The sequence below is a fragment of the Dromaius novaehollandiae genome, chromosome 4 (assembly GCF_036370855.1).
Source record: "Dromaius novaehollandiae isolate bDroNov1 chromosome 4, bDroNov1.hap1, whole genome shotgun sequence".
Taxonomy (NCBI): domain Eukaryota; kingdom Metazoa; phylum Chordata; class Aves; order Casuariiformes; family Dromaiidae; genus Dromaius; species Dromaius novaehollandiae.
Genome location: NC_088101.1, coordinates 77,080,909 through 77,097,188, shown reverse-complemented (window position 1 = coordinate 77,097,188; position 16,280 = coordinate 77,080,909).

Below are 16,280 nucleotides of genomic sequence, written 5' to 3'. Positions count from 1 at the left end.
GCCCTTGACTCTGCTCCCCTTTGATACCCATTAATTATCTTTTTATTTTTTTAATGTTCCTTTCTCTTCCTTCCTTCATGTTCTTTATGTTTCTTCCCTGTGACCAAATCCCTCTGCAACAGCACAGTGAGTGGAAGAAAATAAAGCAACAAAATGACCGTAAGCTGGCATTTACAGACTCCTCTTCATTTCAAAAGAAGACTCCTACATTGCAATTGAATTAACTGATGTTGAAGCTCAGAAACACATACAGGCTCACTCCTATCATTCACAACTGCACATCCCAGAAGTAAGAGATGCTGCTGCCTTCTTGTGAACTTTTACATCCAGAAACCTGTAATACAGAAAGATAATTCTTTCCTTGGGTGAGCATGTCTGGGAATAAATTTTAGTAATACTTAAACGAGAGTACGCAGGATACCAGTTCTGCAGCGTGCGCCAGCTACAGATGGCTACTAATCTATAAAGCTGTGGTTCTAAATAGGGCCTGGGAGAAAGTGACCCATGAAACAGGCATCAGTGATGATCCATTTTCTTGTAGACTGTCTGGGTTTTCCTATAGATTTTTAGAAAAGGTTCAGTTCTGTGCTGGAAATCAGTATGTTACATTTCAACTCCAAAAATGTCAGGAAATTAGGAAGAGACACTGGAACATTAGTGCTTAGGTCAACTGTGCTATTACAACTGTAACTATGGCATTGCTGGAGTGATGGTTGCAACATATATTGTCCAGTAGAAAAGAGCAGACTCAGAGTATGTGACTGCAAAAAGCAGTTCTTGCATTACTGATTCTTCTAAAATCAGACAGAGAAATGCTGAAGAATTTACAGCTCCAGTCTTCTTTTACTGCAATATAGTCTTATGGGTATGGATTAGTAAATCCTACAAACACAGCGTTGCACAGGAGAAAGTACCACTCACTCATGAAATAGAAACACGCTGCCACAGAGCAGTTATTTTGCATAGGCTATCTACTCATCATTCATCTAGAAATGAACTATCTTTACACTTGAACTTGGATTCTGGGGCTCAGAGGGGTGAAAGGAAAGGAGCTCTTATCTTATAGAGAGAGACTTTATTTTTAAACACCCACAGTGTGTTCAACTGCCTTAATAGCTGATGCCTCCTCTGCATGAGAACTGCATGACAGAGCAGATAGAGGATTTTACTGGAAGAGAGAGCACAGGCTTTTGTGAGAGGTGGTAGCACATCTCAAGGACTTTGAAAGCCATTGCAGAGGATGGGCACTGAACTGAGTGGATCATGCTGAGGTGTTGTCCAGCCAATGCTAGAACTGAATGAAACTACTGAGCCAAGTTAGGTAGTGATATCGGCTGGCAAGACCAAGCAAGAAAATCTCTCAGGATGGGAGACAGACTTCTACAGAGACATCTGGATCTTGTGAGCAGCTTTGATAGGTGGGTGAGGATATTATTAGCAGGACAATCTGATCGGTGGATGGAAAGGAAAGAAAAAAGCTACATCTGAAGTCATTGAGGAGAGGATTCTTTTTTTTCTGTATTTGCATATGGATTCTTGTGCTCTATTTTCCCCAAGTTCATGATGTGTTTACTCTCCTGGGGATGACTTGTTTACACACATCTATAGCGCTAATAAATCGGGAAGATTTTCCTTTAAGCCGTATCATAGGATATAATCAGTTTTCAAAGATATTTTAATGAAAAGATGTAATTCAGAAAAATTATATCCTGTACTTATACTGCTAGTTACCTAGCAGGAGAGGGAAAGCTAGTTTTCAAATTATTTTACCATTTTTTCAGCATTTTTCACAAAGAGTTTTAATATTTTCTGATTTTTCATAAGGAAAACACCAATGCTGGGAAAAAACTTTCCAAACCATACAACTGAAAATCCCCCTTTCTATGTTTATTCCTATAGATCTGCCTTCCTACTTGTACATTTTTTCCATTTTGCTACAGAAAGATGGAGAAAAGTAAAAATCCATACCTGTAATCAGTTAAGAAGTTCAGATTATTTTTTTCTTAGAAGTATTTAAAATCCAAATAGAAGAAACAATAAAACGGTTGGAATGAAAAATTCTGATGAGTTAGTGACTAATAAGTCACTTGTTGCAGAGGTTTTTAATCAAGATATCATTAGCGTTTTTTCCATTTGTCTTTATAGGTGATAATGTGAATATACAATAGGCATGTTTCTGTCTTTGGTTTTATTCTCTACTAAGAGTAAATTCGGTAATGCTTTTGTCTGGAGCTAGGTTTCACAAATATTAACTAACTAAACCACAATACTTATAGGGGAAGACTACCCAAACACATAAATAGAATTTAGCAGTTCCTGGCTCAGACTCTGAGTGCTGCATGTTTTCAGAAAGAGCTGCTCAGTTAGCATGGTGAAAAACTTAAGTTTGGAACAGAGGTAACTTCAATCTAAAGGGAGCAATTTAGACAACTTTTTAAAATCTTGGTTCCTTGCATCTGATCCCAAGCAAAGAGCACTGTGTTAAATCCCTGCTTGGATTATAACTAATTTCTGTTCTTATGTTTCGGTAGCTTTTGAAAATCATTTCAGGGAATGTTGTGTTGTCATAAAACAATGCCTTTTATTCTTCAGTCTCTCTAATCAATATTTTTTGCTTTAATTGTCATATTCTGTCAATAAGACATTTACTAACATTCAATCAGTGTAAACTCTGTTTGGGCTCCTTTACTGTACATTTCTTGATGAAGAATTTGTTACAGTTCTAAAGCCAACTAATCTTAGCAAGCTGATTTTTTAATCATATGCATGGGTGAAAGTGTTTTACTGAAAAAGGAGATATCAAAAAAAGTAGATCATTATTACTGAAGCAGAGATTGCTTTATATTTTATATTCTAAAATGAGGTGGGAAAATCATAATTAAGAGAATGTCACTTTTCAAAAGAATTTGGGGCAGTAACAGCTAGGCAGGCATTTTTTTATTAGCTTCAAGAGGAAATACCTATTACATAATATTACAGCAGTAGTTTCAGATCACAGGATCTAGAACAAGATGATGAGGAGCAAACATTCAAGAGCGAACAGATTCAGAAATTTGCTTTAGGACTTCCTGTAGAAGTGACATTACAGATTCCTATGTTCTGTACATTGAAGAATAATGAATACTCTTGCTCAGATAGAGTAAGTATATATTTACTGCAGGATGGTAGATACTTCAGTCTTTCTCTGATAGGTATAGAAGCAGATTCTTAGTATATAGAAATAAGATTTCAAGTCGTAATAACAAATTACATTTTTGGGAGAGGCCCAAAAGCCCCTGAGAAGTTTTGTTCTTATGCCAGGATGTGTAGAACACTCTTCATTCCAGTGTTGAGGGGAGAAAGTGAAACTTCATTTGCAATAGTGAATGCATGTTTCAAGGTAAGCTAATTGAATTTCATCTACTTGTCCTCCAGTAGTCATGACACTTTTATTTCTTCTCCTTCTCCCCAGTAGGCTTCGCTTATTGGCACTGATGGATTCTTATATCAAAGGCAATTTCCAGGTGGCTTTAGGACAGTTATTATTTAATTATTCCCTTTAACTATCTTTTCTCTGTCACCAGAAGCTTCTGAAAACTCATGTATTTAAAAAAGGCTGAGAGCCAAGTTTCCTGCTGGGATAATTCTATGGAATTAAATTAGTAACAAATTTCACCTAGTAAATTCTATTCTCACTATGATATTTCAAATTTCCCCTTAGCTTTCTGTGATAGCCTGTAAACCTTTATAAAAATAACAGACATCGATACCCCGGCCAAACCCGCTACAAACCTAACAAGCCCCGCACTGTCTCAGTATCCTTCTCTTCCTCTCCAAAGGGTCTGAGAGACGTTACTCGAAAAGGGCTCCTGGCCAGGGGTCTAAAGGCAAAGCCCTCCGAGGAGACAAGACCCCCAAACCTGCCTTTCAGAGGACACATTGCTCTGCACCTCCGGCTGTCGTTGCTCACTGCAGCAGGAGAGCAGGCCCTGGAGGGACCCTGGGCTGCCCTTTCACTTACCAACCATAACAGCTACATGGTTGGTCGGTGAGATAAGCAGGTCTGCAAAAAGGGATAAAATCCAAGCAGGAAACAGGGGAAGAGCTGGGACTTTCAGAGCATGCCTACATGATACCTCTGGAGACCTCCAAATTTGCTCTGCCCACGCTAATCCTGGATCCAGAAACCAGGTGCAGAGCCAGCTGTGCTGACAGTATGCAAGTCCACCAGGCTCCCAGACCAGGACTGCCACGTTTGCCCACCGCTGCATCCATGCGAACAAGCCCTGCCCAGAAACCGGCAAGGGGATTTACCAGCCCTTACCGGTGCTACCTCAGGAATCTCCACACACTGTTCTGCAGCATGGTGTAAACATGGCCTGAATCATAATGCAGGGTCTGAACTGCTTTAGGAATATTGCTCCTTATTTGGGACACATCATACTTATGTTGGTAAAAACAGGTTAGTATCATAATATGTCAGTGTATAAAATGTTGTTTGAGTAGCTGGGGACAATGAAAGAAGGGCTAGTTTTTAATCCTAGTCAGAGAGATTCTGGAGATTCACCGATGATTTTTTAGCATTTGGGAAATACTACAAGGATATACTGAAGAAAAACTTACTCCCTTCCCCACTAGTAGATCAAAATCCACTTTAGGGTTGAGAGGACATGAAGAGGGCTCAGAGTAGATATATCCTTTAGAACATGACTGCAAAATTTCTTTGTGTACCATAGTTATTAAAGAACTGTTGATTGATAGACGAGAGGTGTGAGCACTTGTGCTTCAGAGTGCTATGATGTTGAGGAGTACATTGAAATATTAAGGCTGCATTCAGCTAGAAAGCTATGGGGATAATTGGTCTTGACTCAAAAGGAAATGAAAATGAGAACAGGAGAGATAATTTGGGGATATTACAGTAATAAAAGGAAAAGAAGGTACAGATTTAGGTCATTTCTCTGAATATTTTTTCTCACATTTACAGCCTAACAACCTAAACTTGACAAGCCATCAGAAATGCCAGAGACAAAGACCTTTGCATTTCTAAACAGAACAAATGCTGAGCAACTAAATTCCTTTTCCCTGTAAGATCATGAGACCTTTCTAAACAAAGCCAATGCCAAAAGCTGCCTATAGGAAATACCCCTATTGAGAGCTTGATTCTGAATCCTTCTTCATCAGAGCTTTATATGTCGTGTGCTCTTGCATGCATGTTGCCTGCCAACTCAGAAATGCATAATCAGTCCTACATAAGATGTATTTTCAGGCCACTAAGCAAGATTCAATTAAGGGTATACTTCTGGTGTGTTTTAAATGGTTCCAAAGTAATATGTATTGTTATACTGTCATATATGTCATCTTACTAAATCCTTCATTCACAGTCTAGATATAAGGCTCTAAGCAGAATAACCCTATGGGCAAATAAACTTATGGATATAAATCTTAAAACAGCAAACTTTTATACCGATGCAGTGGTAACACTAGTAGATATAGTCAGCTGGCATCGTTGATTTACAGCTAACCCTGTGAAGGAACTCGGGCATTGAAATGCTCAAATTTATGCACTGCAGTGAATATCTAACATAATTTATAAGCACTCTAATTAAGTAATTTTCTCCCTTGTATGTTCAATGAAGGAGGAGAGCTCCTATGATAAGAATAGGAGAATAAGAATGACTGTCTGCAAAAAAGGCATGTTGAACACATTGTTGCTGGAAAAATCTTGGGGGAAAAAGAGAGACACATTTTCTCAGGGCATCAGACAACTAATTGGGCTTCAGGAAAGTACCTCTCTTTCCTTGGTATTTACAGTAAAGGTCAATTTTCTATCATAGAGTATAATGGGGGTAGAAATTGCGCTTTTTATCCCTGTTACTCAGGTTCTCTGCAGAAGAAATTTGACCCTTATTTTTCACGACTGTGCTCTAACCACTGCTCTGTCGGGCAGTCTGACAGGACAGAGCCACTCTCATTCACACATAGAAATTCTTCCTCCATGCATAAGATATTTAAATATCAATTTGTCCAGAGGAAAGACTAATGGTAACCGAGAAACTTAAGGGTTAACGTATTCATTAAAAGGAAAGGAGAGACCAAAGCTTCAGTCCTGCACTTTCTAATGCTTAGTCTGAAGCAGGGGGAAAATCACACTTTCTGTGGCCAAAAAAAAAAAAAAAAGTAATTATATTCAGTAAAGTGAACAGTTTCAACAAGAGTGAGAAGAGGCATGCAGGCACACAAACACACAGCTCTTAGCAAGCCTGCACCAGGCCACTTAGTAAATAGACTTTAGGGGAGGAAAAAAAATCTTCCACAGTCCTGAAGAGAGGGAGGGAGAAGAGAGATACCAATATATTCCCACATGTGAGTAATGGCTTTAGCCCCAGTACCTAACTGGATCAATTTGGCCATAAAAGAGAGGTTGAGAACTGCCCACTCTGCAAACCCTAGCAAACAGCCAATGCAACACCGTCAAGGTTGTGGCAGACAATAAAAAGAAACACAGGTGCTCAGGGAACTTTAGTATAAAAGTCTTGCAAGAAAGGCAAAAAATCTCACGTTGCCTTAAATCCCACATATATCAGGTGAGATCATACAAGGCCACGTTTGCTGAGGGGCCTCAGCCTCAGCCTCAGCCTTATGGGCACACTGGATGAAACCTGCCATCCACACATGCTTACAGCAGAGTCTTCACATGAAAAGCTTGTTTGTCCAGACTGTGTACACACAACGTTTCACCAACAGTTGGATATCTGGTCTCAGAGGCCCTTTCTGAAGGATTTGTCCCACTCTTCCTCTAATAAACATTTTATCTGTATCACAGGGAATATCAAGCTCTAATACTGGTTCCATCCTCATGTCTTACTTCCTCTGTTTTCTCTTTGTTCTCCACCTCCAGAGCAGGATTAGCTGTGTACGTTAAGAGAAACCTTATTGAATGAGAATAAAACATTCATCCGTTATAGTCTTACTGTTACTGTTTCTATCCATCCACCGAGGTAATGAACTAAGGAAATGAAATGTGTTTTGGTTTGAGATTGCTAGTGAAATTATGCAGACGGATCATCTTCCAGTCTTAAATCTAAATAGTTCAGTTGCCATAGGATCAAAGTGTGTGTGACACTGCCCGCAGTTTTCCACACATTGATTCATCTGTATTCCCCTTAGTGCATTTTCACTTTGATTTGATAATGCTCATAAAAGCAGTTGGCAGTGAATATGGTCAGCATCCAGATTGTTCATTATCATGGTTATTGTTCTAAGCCTTATGCTCTCCTCCTCCTCTTGTAACCATTTATGCTTGAGAAGTAAAACCGTACCTTGCGTGTACATCTGTGTAACCATTCAGGAGGAAGTCAAATCTGTTGCATTCGTTCTGTAGCATACAAAAGCAAATATTGCGAAATGGCTTAATCTGTGTTGTTCTAACCCCAAATTCATGAAGTAAAACACAGTAACATAAAAAACAAATTCAGTCAACTGTGATGTTTGTACTCAGCTTCCTCCAATAAGTCAGGAAAGAGGGACGCAGCTGCACTCCGCTAAAAAAAATTAGACTTCCCAGAGTGCTTTGGATTGTTCCCCTCTAGTCATGGCCACCTAAAGCCAACAGAAACCTTAATACTTTTGAGTCATTACAGACAGACCTTCAAAGGTATTTGAGGACCAGTGGAGTTAAGCACCTAATGAACTTAGAAGACACAAGCCAAGGACCTTTTATTTGCCACTGCGGCTTTCACACACCATCATTCTCCTGAAACTTGCAGAGCCTCCACATGTTAAGAAGTGGCTGTGAGTCAGGCCTAAGTGCTGTTCCCCAGTAATTTGCAAGCAGAGGAGAAAGTGTTCCTCATTTTATCCCTTACTCTTTTAAAGACAGCTCCACATGGAAGGACACACTTAGATGCTTGATAGGTTGTTTTAATAATGTATTCCAAAAGCTGCTTTATGCCAAAGTCCTTCAGTCCTTACTCTAATTACCCCACTCTATCCTTACATGTGGAAATATATACTTTAAAATCTCTCCCTACCCTCTTTTCCTTGGTAAAGAATTATTTTCTATTCTTTGTATCATGCCTAACACAATGAGGTCCCAATTATACTGAAGCCTTCTTTCACATTAAAGATGAATAGCAAAAAAATACAGTTTTTCCCATGACTAGTTCATCCAGGTCTAATCATAATGGACTTGGACAAATATTTTTTTCCTTTACAAGAGTTTTTTTAGCATCCTACATATGCTACTGTTTGCAATGTTTTGTCTTGTCTGTAGGTATATGTAACTATGATAAAGTTATAGCATTCACTGCATAGTATACTCCACTGCATTGTATTATATTTGCCTGGTTTTAGTAAAATCTTTAAAAACATCAGCTCTGAATACACTTTTGAAATTGCACCTCTACTAGATCTATTATCTTCTTCTCTAAAAAGACAATTTCTGCCTCTTACACAACACATCCTGTGAAGTTATTGTTGCAAAGCATTTAACATATTTTTTAAAAAATATTAAAAGTTCCCATATTAAACTGGTAATCATATTTTAGCGTAAAGTACTGCTTTTAAACCAGGGTTGTTGTTTTATTTTTGGTATTGAAAAGCTTTTAGCAAATGCAAGTATTTTCAGCTACCATAATGCAGAGGTTAATGCTTTTCCAAGTGTAGGAATTTTTGCTGCTAGCCACAAAACTTTTGAGAAGATCACTTGTTACACAGAAAAATTCTAATTGACGTTTTGTGCAGAACCTTGCAATTCTCTGATTCAGCTCATCTTAAGATGTATTTAAAATTCTTCTGGAAGAAAGGAAAGCATGATTAAACCAGATATCTTTTTTTATTAGAACAAAATAAAAGTTTCTATATTTAATGTTACAGCTCTATTTTTAGCTCCCACACCTGGTTTTGTTTGATTAACAAACCTGGCTTGAAAATTGCCGGATCTACTTGGAAACAAGATTCTAAGGTTTCCTAGATTTCACACATCAGTTTGCTTTGCCATTCAGTCACCTCGGCTGTTTTATCAATTGGTCAGGAAAGATTATGATATGGAGTCATCTGAAAGAAAAATCCTATTTTTCCTGTAGAGAAATCTAGCGGACTTGGGCACATCACTGGGATTCCCACAATAGATGTACCAGGATGCCAATTCTGAGTATTGTAATGTTTTTTAGGAATTGTAACACTGAAATTCAAATGCCCGAGAAAAACACAAAAATGCTATTAGAGTGACTGGAAAATGGGGAGTTCACTGAAGGAAACTCACAGCTCTACTGCAAAACTCTTCTCAGCGCTAACCACAGGTATCATCACACACAGTTCTGTCCAACAACCACCACTTGAAGTCACTGACAGGCTGTAGACTCTTTCCCAACTTAGGCCCACATGAAGGATAAACATTTGCAGCTCAAGAGTCATGCAGCCCATCCAGGGGATATGTATGCCCAGGACTGAACAGCCTGTTAAAGTCAGTATTGTCCTTTTGCTGAACAGGATTTGGTTTTGAGGGTTAATTTCGTTGTTTTTTTTTTTTTTTTTTTCCTAAAACTGTTAATTGAATTTATACCAGGAAAAGACACTCTTTCTGTGTGCATTAAGATTAAACACTAGCTGTTTATGGTTTGCACAGAGTAAACAACAAAATCAAAGATAAAGACTTCAAAAGAACTTTTAGGTCACATCTCTGGACTGGTGCAGAACAGCTGCTCCTGCATCAGTCTTCTCAGACACCTGCCTAATCTATTCTTGAAAGCACTCAGTGACACACTGTCCTAAATTGGACTCTTACTTCCCTATCTGTTACAAAGCTTTTCCTAACATCCAGCCAGAATCTTCTCTGTTACAAGTTAAACCAGTATCTCCTTGTTCCTCCCAGTGGGTGCTCAAAACAATTGATCTCTGTCCTCTTTCTGCTCAAGCAACCAGGACTGGTCAACATTTCACATAAACACACACTAATCTGAGAAATCTCTCTGACTTTTTTCTCTTTTGAATGGGAAGCTGACTCCTTGATGATTCTGGGACCTTACAAGAGTTATGATCTAGTCCAATTTGTAAATAACATTTCAAAGTTAAAAAAAAAAAAAAGAAAGAAACAGGTATCACACATCAAGCACCTGCCCTTCGGGTGCCTTGAAAGAGAGAAATAAATAATGAGACAAAGTCACAATGTGTTGCAGCTATTCCACCACAGAAAGTGCCTCAGATTGCACCTCTTCTCTGCAAAACCGATGCAACCTCGCCCCTCCCTACAGATTCCTCTTTAACCCCACATGTATTAGGGATGAAGGTTAATGCCACATGTGAAAGCAAAAGAGCAGAAGCTCACTGGGTGAGCTGGGATGCCATGGCTTGTTCAAGCCCCTGCACAGAGAGGAATGAACAATAGTTGGGAGGCATCTGGTGGAGTTTCTCATTCCTTTTGTTGTGCCTTTGAATATGTGCACTGAGGCAGATGATCTGTGAGTAAAAATGATTCACACTAAAATGGGATTTGACTAAAAAATTCCAGCAGTCACAAGGAGATTCTGCTATGCTTTGCATTGTAATTCTCATAATGTAACCTTCTGTTTCAAACAATTAATTACTTCTTTTTAAATGGCTAGGTTTTGAAATTATCAAATTCTTCCCTATGTTCCAGTTTATACATCAGAGCATAGAGGGCCTGACATACACAAGAGGACTGAGGAATCTCTGTGTTTTCGTACAAACCGCTCCATGGCCTAAGTCTGCTCTTTCATCTGAGACTACTGATGCCACACAGTGTGAGGATGGCTGCTTTTGCATCCAGCTCTGTAGGTGACGGAAAACAGCCAGCCAGGGAATGACATTGCCAAGGAAAAACACACACATCCTGTTTAAGATGCTCCAGGAGGCATGATGGCTGGAGATGAGACAGGAACTCATTCTTTCCATTTTTTGACTCAGTTACCGTATGCCTAACTCAACAGTAATTCCTCATTTCTTGACTAGGACTCATGCAGTTATTTGTAAAGCAGCTCCAGATCTGTAGAGAATCATTTCACTTTTACAAACGTTGTATCACTTCTACAAACAGCTTCTGAATTTACAAGGTATTTCATAGCTAAATGGGAGACACCACTCTTCTGCTGTCTAGAAGAATTTTTTCCCTTTGAGCATGTTAGAGGTGGGCTTGGTAACACCACTTATTTGAGGGTTCCCAACATCTTGGATTATAAATCCCTGGTTTCAGTTGCTTATAACATTGCTAACCTTCAGCATTTTAGGATGTATGATTTCTATGGTGCACATATACTGAAATCTTTTTAGAAAATATCAACCAATGTATTTCAGCTATTTCTGAAAATGAAACCTTAGAAAAATGTTGTTTTATCCTTTATAAAAATTGAATCATTCAGAAGCAAGAGTCCTGAAAGTGGTTAACTAAGGACTGGAGACAGGTGGTCCTTCCAGGCCTGCTTTGGCACCACCTCTGTTTCTGGTCTGTGTCCCATTAGTTCTGAATCCATCCATTTCTGTTTTATCAGGGGATGTGCTCACTCACAAATCTCAAATCTAACTTGTAGGGGAGGTAATATTTTTTTTATGACTGAATGGTAACCAGGAACTCTCTGTTCAGTTCTTGGCACTGCATCAGAACTATTATCCTTTTAACTGATAACTGTATCTCCATTCTCTGCATTTATTTTAAAATAGCTATTTCCTTTCCCCCATCTTTTATCTGACCTGACAATTACAGAGGTATCAGTGCTGAAATGCCATCTGTGTGTTTGTGGAATGTCTGTTCCACTAGGGTGGTACCTTAAATTGAGAACTTTTGATGTTGCTATAGAAGTAAAATTTGGAAAATTGATCAAAGCCTTTAAAAATAGCTCATTAATCTTGATGCTTTAAGGAGCTACGTGCTTACCTGAGCACATTAGACCTCCATGAAGAAGCAGGAAAAATGAACAATTTTATGCATCTGTAATAGTTCTGTAAAAATGTCAGAGTATGATAAGTCTGGATAGTGGAAGAGAGTAGTATGAAAGGAGGTGCACTGGAGTTTATCATAGATGCATCAGGAAATCCATGCAGGTGACATGACATGGTAATTATCACTAAGATAGGCATCTGTTGTCTTCCAATATAACACTATAACATCTGATATGGGGGAACATCTTTTTGTCTCTCACCATGTTGTTATACCAAACCCAGAGCTATCAGATCTGACTGTGAGGGCTCCACAATCCAATATGATGTACCTGACACCTTTCAAACTGACATTATTAAAAGGAAGGGTAACAGTGGCGAGGTAACATCTTATATTCTAGATAATCTTTAGGGTGTTGCAACTCTAATGAAGACCCAAGAAGAAACCAGGGCTTTTATCGAAGGAAATGTCTTAAGTTGTCAAATGAATGAGAAACATTGTATATAGCACATTTGTGGACAGTGAAAAATTCTAATGTTGGTCTATAAAAGGCTGAAAAATATTTGATACAATATCTTGCTTTGGGTGAGACGACAGCACAAGCACACCTGCGGTTAGTTTCATCATAATCTACATGAGGACCTGGAGCACAGATGGGAGATCGAAGGAAATCCTTGTCATTGCTACCATAATATATCCTCCTGTAAGCACCGAAGCGTATAGTGTGACACCTCAAAACAAAGGTCTTTAATGGATCAGCTAAACTGTATCCTTCATCAGCTGATGGTAATGCAACAATCCAGGCTCTATTTATCTCTGTATCCAATATGCAATACAATACAAGCTCCAGCTTGTTGCACAAATCATTATGCATTTATATGGTACATGTTCCAACAAGACCAACATGCAGCTACAGAGTAGCATACTCATTACTCATTCTCCTTGATATTAGGAGTACTGGATGTCTGAAGGATCAGGTCAGCAGAATTAATGCACAGGTTTAATCCTATCAGTTGTTTCTAACCTTAAACCATATCCAATTTGCCTAACAGAAGTTTATTTGTAGGCTGTTGGACACTACTGCAGGGGAGCAGTAATGAAGAATGCCTCCTCCAAATTCTGGTAATTGTTTTCTTGGCCTAAATATCTAGTGCAATGTTTATCCCTACCATTACATCTTTTTATTCATGCAAACTAGTCCTTTACCAGCTGGTTCCTTAGGGTGAGTGTAGTGATTGCTATTTTGCTGGAATGGTGACATCAGATGAGACCATTATTTGGAAATGGTCCTTCAGCATAGGGTCAGCAGTTTAGAGAAAGATACTGGCAAACTGAAAAGAGCATTGAAAAGTGTTACAAGAGCGATCTGAAGCCTGACAAATGGACTTTATCATGAGGGTATAATGAAAAACAGTCTATTTAGTCTATTCAGAAGAAGGTTAAAAGACAAACATCATAATCAAGTAGCACTCATTTGTGGAAGAATTATAGCTCTTTAATGCAGCATAGTGAAAGTCAAAGTTTAGAGACTGAAGCTTGGCATACCTGAATAGAAGCAAGCCATACACATATTTCAAGTGAAGATAACTAGCTGTTGGAAAAACCTATTAGGGATGTGATATATTTTCCAATCGAGCTAGAGTGTTTTTTTTAAAAGAGTTTATAGCTTAGTGTTACAGTCTTGATGCAGAAATGACTGGGCAAGTTCTTTGGTCTGTGTTATGCAGTGGAGTCAGACTAGATTATGATAATGGCCTTTATTGCCTGTAGAAATCTATACATGCAAGATTTCATCATGGTTAAGAGCAGCTGCAGGTGGCATAAACAAGTAATTTCTGCTTTACAGCTTTTAAGCCAGAGATCTTTCCCTGTATTCTCCCTTACCTTGCATGGGAGCAGTGAGAATGGTAGGTTTAACAGAAAACACATTGTAAGTTTAAGAAAAAACAAAGCAATCAAAAAACTTCTCTTCCCTTGAGGACTTGGAACATTTCACAAGAAAATATAAAAGTCAAAGCTGTTTAAACTGGTTAGAAAGCATACCGAGTGCATAATCAATCAAACAGGCTGTCCTCAGTGAGGTTTCAGGATGTTCCTAGATCCCAGTTCAGCTACAACCCTCTATAATTCATCTGAAGAAGCAGTCTTTAAAACAATCAAAGATAAAACTGGAAGGGACCTTAAATAACTCACCTACTCCATTCCTCGGCCCAAAGGCAGGATCCCCTGTGCATAAGCCTTGCCTGATTAAAACCCTGATCTAAATGCTTTTAATGAGCCAGATTCCATGGCTCAGCCTGTTGCAATATTCAAATCCTGTACTGTTTTTCCTAAACTAAATCCCCCTTGTTTCAAATTTTTTTTCTAAATCATTTGTATCTCATAAACCAAATGGTGCTTCCAATACAGATTACCCTAAATCCGTAAAAATTATCAATGAAGCCAAGATAAGGGTACACTCAAATAAAGAAGATTGAAACAATGAATAAATGTTGTGAAGATTTTTTCTTTTGATTTCCTGTGGAGATTTGTAAAGGTTGACCCCAGGGATATCTGATGATATAACTTATGAAATTCAGCTTCTAATTTCTCTATCCTCTTTATTAGATAGGAAAACTTTCTATTCCACATTATATAGATATTAACCACACTGAAATGGAAAAAAGCATAACCTAGACTTTGAGGTCCAGCTGAGTGAGGGGGCCCCAATACCAAAGGACTTTGCTGAATAGCTGTCAAAATTTCATGAAATTAAACCTGTTTAGTCATTATTTTTCGCTGTTCTCTGAAACCCACAAGGCTTTCAACGTGAAGGTAGCTACTGAACTGAAAACCTTCACAACCAGCCAGAGGAGGCCTGGGATCAGTAGTGAAGCAGAGCAAAGAGCCCAATAGAAGGGCAGATTGAGAAATATATCTGCCTTTGGGATGAGCTTGTCTGGTATTTCTAAAGCTTTCCAAAGAAGTGAAGTGCTTGCTCTTTCTGAGTAGGAAGATAAAACTGTACTGAGCTATGTATGTAAAAGATGACCTGTGCCTATAGCTTAGAAAAGTGTTAGAAATCAAATCGGTGGCTTTTACAAACAAGGATATAAATGCTTTGTATCATATCTTTCTTGTGACGTGTCAAACACACAACTGCAGGACCCTGCTAGGAGCCATTGTCACTTAAACTTTCACAGTCAGTAACCAAAATGACAGCTTGAAAGAAAAACAATGTGTTGTCAGATAGATATGCAGTGGCTTCTGTATGACAGACAGCATTAAGTACTTTCTATTAAGGACATAAAAAGATGTACGATGAGGAGAAATCCAAACATGTAGCACTGATACTGTAAAAAGAGTGAAAGGGTCAGCGCACGAAGAGCATCGTCTCTCCACCTCAGAAATCATCATAAAGAAGCAAGACAAGATTGTACCAAACATGACAAGTCTGCTGTTGGACATGACTGAGCAGGGATGACAGAGAGCAGTGGCTTGGCTATAAGGTGCCTACTGAATATTCTTTCATGTTTTCTCATCATCCTTTTACTACTTCTGCAATTCCTCCAGCTACTAGGGAGTATCTGATTTAAAACACTAGGTGAAAGTCTGTGTGATACTTTTAACATTTCTGAAAGCCCAGAATCTTAGGAAAGCCAGAGTATAGTTCAAAATTATACTTTTATTTCTACCACCTTATGGATTTCCTTTACTGTCTCATTCGTTTCATCCTATGGCTCTGGCAATGCATAACAATGAGATGATTTTGGTTCAGATCCTACCTCTTATCTTCAAATAATTCAAAATATTTGATCTATTTGAGGAAGCCTGAAGGATATTGAGCACGTTACTTCCTGCAGTTCTAGTCACTTTTAATGTCACCTTTAAAACTTAAGTCCTGGGTGAGATGATACAGTTGGATCATTTGACTTCAGGCGATTGAAGATATTCTTAAGGGCACCTTAGTTTAAGCAGCACTTCACTGTACGGTCAAACACAAGAAGGCCCTGAAAGCACCCCCAGAAGGTATAATACTGCTTATATTTATGTCCTAATGGAATCAAGTGAAGCTTTCAGGCCTCATTGAAGGATGCTGTCCTTGCTTTCAAAGAATTTAGGGACTGTAATTTGTAATTATTTCTACCAACTTGGTAACATACTTAGCCAAACTCTAAGAAATTGCACTGTTATATTGACTGTGACTTTTTTTGTGAAGTCAGATGGGCTTTAGTGCTACAAAAACATCATGATAGAAGTGGTTAATTCAATCTTTAAGTTGCAGTGCAGCATTCAGAGAAAGCTTTTAGTCCTTAGGTAAGTTGATAAATTTAATTTAGGGTTTCTGGTTCAGGGACATCTTTTTGTGATTCCTGCTATTAGTTTTGTATTATGCTTGCTCCTCCCTGGTATTCTGCATGGAAGCTGCAAG